Below are 7,679 nucleotides of genomic sequence, written 5' to 3'. Positions count from 1 at the left end.
TGTCCAGGGATGTGCAGGCTAGGTGGGTTAGCCATGGGAAATACAGGATTACAGGGATGAGGTAGGGGGTTCTGGGTGAGATGCTCTTCAGAGTGTCAGTATGGTCTTGATGGGCCGAATGACCTGCTTCCACACTTCCATTCTATGATGCTATGAAATTTATCCTTCCCCAGCCGAAATTTGCCACCAACACCCACATTTCACCAATGGACCCATCACCGTCCTCCCACCTCACACACAGCTACTTCATCCTCTTCCCAAATTTACCACCAACACCCCACCCACCTCACAGCCTTATGCTTAGCTCTCCTCCAACCATCCTCCACCCTTCACCATCATCTCACCTCCCCCACCCACTGCCCACACCATGTCACACCTTGACTTCCCATATTCACCACACCTGGCGTTGGGGCATCAGCATAGCCTCGCCACCCTGAGTGATTCTGGATTTCTGAGTGAGCCTTTGCTTGACTGGTTTTGAGCCTGGTGGACAGGTCCCAGTTGCTGTTGAGATGGTGGGGGTGACGGCTGTGGTGTTAAGCTGCCTTTCTCTGTATGCTCACCACGTTGTTATTGGCCTGTAGGTCAGACACAGAGCAAAGACTGGAGAATTCTTTCTCAAAAGACACTGGTAAACCAGACAGACTTTTACAATAGAGTCAAGAGTGTGGTGCTGGAAAAGCACAGCAGGCCAAGCGGTATCTGAGGAGCAGGAGAATCCAAGGATAATGCCTGACCTGCTGTGCTTTCCCAGCACCACACTCTCGACTCTAATCTCCAACATCTGCAGTCCTCACTGTCGCCAGTTCTGATCGCCCTATTATAGGAAAGATGTGAATGCTTTGGAGAGGGTTCAGAGGAGGTTTACCAGGATGCTGCCTGGACTGGAGGGCTTATCTTATGAAGAGAGGTTGACTGAGCTCGGACTTTTTAGAGCATGGGATGCGTTGCCAGCAGCAGTTATGGAGGCAGGGTCGTTGGGGACATTTAAGAGACTCCTGGACATGCATATGGTCACAGAAATTTGAGGGTGCATACATGAGGATCAGTGGTCGGCACAACATCGTGGACTGAAGGGCCTGTTCTGTGCTGTACTGTTCTATGTTCTATGTTTTAACATACAAACTCCACACAGACAGTTGTCCGAGGCTGGAATTGAACCCAGTCCCTTGGCACTGTGAGGCAGCAGTGCTAACCACTGAGCCACCGTGCAACCCCAAGTCCTTCTAAAGAAAATCTTCAATTGATGGTGAAATCTGCCAGAGCATGCATATGGATAAAGGTGGAGCAGTATAAAATGTCCTTTGTCACCCTTCCCAAAGTTACCATTACATCAAAACCACAGATAATTCACACAGGATAAGCCAATACTTTTGAATTGTAAGACAAGTGACAAATATTTTGTGCACAGGAAGCTCCCACAAATGACAATGAGACAATGACCTTAATTTGTTTTCATGTTGCCACACATTTAAGACTGAGAACAGGAGGAAACTGTGGAATTCTTTTAGTACAGAGGACTGTTGAGACTCAGTCATTCAGTATATTCGAGGCTGAGATACACAGATATTTAATCAGTAAAGGAATCATGGGTCATAGGGAAAAGGCTGGAAAGTGGAGCTAAAGATTTTCAAATCAGCCATTGGATGGTAGAGCAGACTCAATGGGCTGAAAGGCCTACTTTTGCTCCTAGTCTTATGATCTAACTCTTTCACTGACAGTGAAGCCCTCTCTCAGTACTTGCCTTCATTTCTCTGCCTTTTGATTACAGGAATTGGGATGTCATGTTGAGATTGTACAGGATGTTGGTGAGGCCTCTTCTGCAGTACTGTGTGCAGTCCTGGTCACCCTGCTATAGCCAGGATATTGTTAGGCTGGAGAGGGTTCAGAAAAGATTTACCGGGATGTTACCAGGCATGGAGGGTTTGAGTTATAAGGAGAAGCTGGATAGGCTGGGATTGTTTACACTGGAGCCTGGGAGGTTGAGGGGTGACTTTATAGAGATTTATAAAATCATGAGCAGTATAGATAAGGTTAATGGCAGGTGTCTTTTCCCTAGGTTGGGTGATTTTAAGACCAGGGGCATATTTTTAAGGTGAGAGGAGGAAGATTGAAAAAGGACATGAGAGCTTTTACACAGAGAGTGTATCGTGTGTGGAATGAACTACGAGAGCAAGTGATGGCTGTGGGTACAGTTGCAACGTTTAAAAGACATTTGGATAAGTACATGAATAGGGAAGCTTTGGAGGGATATGGGCCAGGAGCAGGTAGTTGGGACTAGTTTAGTTTGGGATTATGGTCGACACTAGGGTCTGAATGGTCTGTTCCAGTGCTGCATGACTCTATGCCTCTACTGCACTGATGTGTCAGCCTCCACATAGGGACTTACCTTCACGGCAAAATTGCAGCAGGACCTTGCTCAGCTGGGAAAGTGGGTCGAGAAATGGCAAATGGAGTTTAAATAGATAAGTCTGAGGTCTTGCATTTTGGAAAGTCAAATCAAGATAGGAGTTTCATGGTAGGGCCTTAAGGAGTGTAGTGGAACAGAGGGACCTTGGAGTTCAGGTGCATGGTTCTCTGAGAGTGGAGTCACAGGTAGACAGGGCAGTGATGAAGGCTTTTGGCATACTGACCTTCATTAGTCAGGGCATTGAATATGGAAGTTGGGAAGTTATGTACAGGACATTGGTGAGGCTGCACCTGGAGTATTGTGTTCAATTTTGGTCACCTTGCTATAGGAAGGATGTTATTAAACTGGAAAGAGTGCAGAAGAAATTTACAGGGATGTTGCCAGTACTCAACAGTCTGAGTTATAGGGAGAGGTTGGACAAGCTAGGAATTTTTTCTTACGAATGTAGGAGACTGAAAGGGGAGCCTTATAGAAGTGTATAAGATCCTCAGTCCAACACCAGCACCTTTCCATCCAGATCATGACAGGCAAGGATAAGGTGAATGCACCCAGTCTTTTTCCAAGGGTTGGGGAATCGAGGATGAGAGGGCTTCAGTTTAAGGTTAGAGAGGAACAAATAAAAGGGAACCTGAGGGGCAACTTGTATACACAGAGGGTGGTACGCACATGGAATGAGCTGCCAGCAGAAGAGGTTGAGGCGGGTACATTAACAATATTTAAAAAGCTTTTGGACAAATACATGGACAGAAAAGGATGAGAAGGATATGGCAGAAGTGGGTACTGCAGATGCTGGAGATTAGAGTCAAGATTAGAGTGGTGCTGGAAAAGCACAACAGGTCAGGCAGCTTCCAAGGAGCAGGAAAATCGATGTTTCGGGCAAAAGCCCTTCATTAGGAATGAGGCTGGGAGTTTCGGGGGTAGAGAAATCATTGGAAAGGGGGTGGGGCTGGAGAGAAGGTAGCCAAGAGTACATTGAGAGGAGGGTGGAGTGGATAGGTGGGAAGGAAGATTGACAGGTGGGACAGGTCATGAGGACAGTGCTGAGCTGGAAGGCTGGAGCTGGGATAAGGTGGGGAGGGGGAAATAAGGAACCTGGTGAAGTCCACATTGATGCCCTTGCGTTGAAGTGTTCCGAGGCGGAAGATGAGGCGTTCTTCCTCCAGGCGTCGGTTGGTGAGGGAGCGGTGGTGAAGGAGGCCCAGGACCTGTATGTCCTCGGCAGAGTGGGAGGGGGAGTTGAAATGTTGGGCCACGGGGCGGTTTGGTTGATTGGTGCGGGTGTCCCGGAGATGTTCCCTAAAGCGCTCTGCTAGGAGGCGCCCAGACTCCCCAATGTAGAGGAGACCACATCAGGAGCAACGGATACAATAAATGATATTGGTGGATGTGCAGGTAAAACTTTGATGGATGTGGAAGGCTCCTTTAGGGCCTTGGACAGAGGTGTGGGAGGAGGTCTGGGCGCAGGTTTTACAGTTCCTGCGGTGGCAGGGGAAGGTGCCACGAGGGGAGGGTGGGTTGTTGGGGGTCGTGGACTTGACCAGATAATCACAGAGGGAACGGTCTTTGCGGAAAGTGGATCCTCCCACTTCCTCCAGACGAAAGAGGTAGCTATGGGCATCCGCATGGGCCCCAGCTATGTCTGTCTCTTTGTCAGCTACGTAGAATGGTCCATCTTCCGTAGTTATACCAGCACCAACCCCCACCTTTTCCTCCTCTACATTGTTGACTGTATTGGCACCAGCTCGTGCTCCAACATTCCTCCTCAACCTTAAATTCACCTGGACCATCTCTGACAGCTTCCTCCCCTTCCTGGACCTCTCCATCTCCATCAACGATGACCGATTCAACACTGTCACTTTTTACAAACCCACCTCCTCCCACCCTACCTCCTGCAAAAATGCCATCCCGTATTCCCAATTCCTCTGCCTCTGCCGTATCTGCTCCCAGGAGGACCAGTTCCACCACAGAACACACCAGATGACCTCCTTCTTTAGAGACCGCAATTTCCCTTCCCACGTGTTAAAAATGCCCTCCAATGCATCTCGTCCACATCCTGCACCTCCACCCTCAAAACCCACCTCTCCAACCGCAACAAGGATAGAATCTCCCTGGTCCTCACCTTCCCCCCCCACTAACTTTTGTATAAACCACATTATTTGCCGACATTTCCGCCACCTCCAAACGGTCCCCACCACCAGGGATATATTTCCCTCCCCACCCATTTCGGCCTTCCGCAAAGACTGTTCCCTCCATGACTACCTGGTCAGGTCCACGACACCCAACAACCCACCCTCCCCACCTGGCACCTTCCCTGCCACCGCAGGAATTGCAAACCCTGCGCCCACACCTCCCCCTTCACCTCCATCCAAGGCCCTAAAGGAGCCTTCCACATCCATCAAAGTTTCACCTGCACATCCACCAATATCATTTATTGTATCCGTTGCTCCCGATGCGGTCTCCTCTACATTGGGGAGACTGGACGCCTCCTCACAGAGCGCTTTAGGGAACATCTCTGGGACACCCGCACCAATCAACCCCACCGCCCTGTGGCTGAACATTTCAACTCCCCCTCCCACTCTGCCGAGATCATGCAGGTCTTGGGCCTCCTCAACCGCCGCTCCCTCACCACCCGATGCCTGGAGGAAGAACGCCTCATCTTCCGCCTCGGGACCTCTCAACCCCAGGGCATCAATGTGGACTTCACCAGTTTCCTCATTTCCCCTCCCCACCACCTTACCCAGTTCCAACCTTCCAACTTAGCACCGTCCTCATGACCTGTCCCACCTGTCAATCCTCCTTCCCACCTATTTGCACCACCCTCCTCTCTGACCTATCACCTTTACCCCCACCTCCATCCACCTATTGCACTCTCAGCTACCTTCCTTCCAGTCCCATCCCCCCCCCTCCCATTTATCTCTCCATCTCCGAGGCTCCTAGCCTCATTCCTGATGAAGGGCTTTTGTCTGAAACATCGATTTTCCTGCTCCTCAGATGCTGCCTGACCTGCTGTGCTTTTCCAGCACCACTTTAATCTTAGAAGGATATGGGCCAAGTGCAGGGAAATGGGGTTAGCGAGAATGGACAATATGGTCGGCATGGTCCAGGTGGGCCAAATGGCCTGTCTCATTGCATTAGGGCTCTAGGACTCTGCGTCCTTGTGATTCAGAGGTGAGAGTATTTGTTACTGTGCTACTTGGAGCGTCCTCCCTGGGAAGGTCTTGTGACTCAGATGATGGATAGTAAGGTTGCCTATCGATTAAGTGGGAATTGTACCATCACATGTTATGCAGGCTGTCAGGAGAGAAAAACGGGTTATTGTGTCAGACATCAGGTCATCAGCTTCCCACAGTCCCACATGCTGGCCTAGGGTGTGAAATGTTCAAGGATGGCCTGGCACATTGTTTTTGTACAACATTTCAACAGGTTTGTAAAGAAAGGTTAAAAAAGGTTATCAAGTCCACTCCAAATCCCATATCAATCAGCTGCTGTGATGTCATCCCACTGCCACATTCAGAGCACCTTACAGTATTTGTCCATATGTAACAGAATGTTAGCCCTGTAGCACACATGTCGCTCACTCAAAGGGTAGTGAATTCAACCTCTGACCCACTTAACAATGCACTTCAGTGCAGCTCTGAGGCTGCACTGCACTGTCAAGAGCTGTCATCATTCAGACGAAATGTGGATCAGTGTGTCAGTCCCACATTAAATCGCACGGCACCACTTTGAAAAGGCGCAGGTATGTTTGAGTGGCCTGGTCAATAGTTATCTCTTCGTCATCATCATGAAATTAACAGCTCATTATCTCATTGTTATTTGTGGGAGCTTGCTGTGTACAAACCAGCTGCCACTTCTCTTACATTATAACAGTGACCAGATTCCGAAGGTGTCTCTTTGGGATGCCCTGCAGTCATGAACATTTTTTCTTTTATGAAAGTTCTTTATCTGTATTTGTTAACTAAATGCTCTCGGGGCCATTCGTTCTGAATAATACATGGTCTGATCTGGGAGCATGTGCACAAAGGATGTTCCTGGACCTTGGATTTGTTCATCTGAATGTTGAATAAATCGGATTAGACCATGGACAAATGGAAATAATGGATTGAAAGCCATTATCCTGTGATGGGACATTGACTGAGACTAAAGTTTAGTGTTACTCCAAACACATTCCACCACAAGGGATAAATATGTCAGACATTTCCAAAAGGCCCCTGTTTATCAGGGATTGATTAGATCCTGAACAGGGAAGCTAGTTAGGTTGTGCACTGTTGTCTGGGAATCTTAGGCTGATAGACTGGGGATAGCTGTAAACCTGTACCGATCCAAATTGCCGAGGGGGGGGTGGGATTGTGGCAGAGTTTCAATCTTGATTAGTTTCTAGTGCAGATGGTTGAAATTCTTACAGAGCAGCAAGTGATAATAGCTCTGAGCTGATAAGATCGGGCTCTGGATAAGGTTTGTTCTCATTCACTCATGCCTAACATTGTGTAAGATCTGTGCTGAATTTAACCCTTCCACTGGCTGTGCTGTGATTGCTTTTTCTCTTCAGTCGTCTGCCCAAAGGCAGGTTCTTGGTGATTATTCACTGACCCACAGCACAGCACTGAGATTTTTAAACTACAGGCAGAATTGTTTCCCTGTTACCCACAGCCAAGGTGGAGATCAAACGTTGGCATTTATCTCACCCACGCTGTAGCCATCTTGAACTGTCATCCTCTGGTGTGATTTAGGCCAGGAATAATGAGAAAAACAGAATGGCGAAGAACATCTGTGAAGGATGACCTGAAGTGGAGCTTAGTTTAGATTGGGCTAATGTGTGTAACTAGCTGTGGTGTTGGTTAATCGTGGAAAATTAAAAGTTAAATAAATGCGAGGTGCTGCATTTTGGGAAAGCAAATCTTAGCAGGACTTATACAGCTAATGGAAAGGTCCGAGGGAGTGTTGCTGAACTAAGAGACCTTGGAGTGCAGGTTCATAGCTCCTTGAAAGTGGAGTCGCAGGTAGATAGTGAAGAAGGCGTTGGTATGCTTTCCGTTATTGGTCAGAGTATTGAGTACAGGAGTTGGGAAGTCATGTTGCGGCTGTACAGGACATTGGTTGGCCACAGTTGGAATATTGCGTGCAATTCTGGTCTCCTTCCTATCGGAAAGATGTGAAACTTGAAAGGGTTCAGAAAAGATTTACAAGGATGTTGCCAGGATTGAAGGATCTGAGCTACAGAGAGAGGCTGAACAAGCTGGGGCTGTTTTCCCGGAGCGTCGGAGGCTGA

This window comes from Chiloscyllium plagiosum, chromosome 24 (assembly GCF_004010195.1).
Source record: "Chiloscyllium plagiosum isolate BGI_BamShark_2017 chromosome 24, ASM401019v2, whole genome shotgun sequence".
In the NCBI taxonomy this organism is placed as follows: Eukaryota; Metazoa; Chordata; class Chondrichthyes; order Orectolobiformes; family Hemiscylliidae; genus Chiloscyllium; species Chiloscyllium plagiosum.
Note: the sequence above shows the minus strand (reverse complement) of the source record.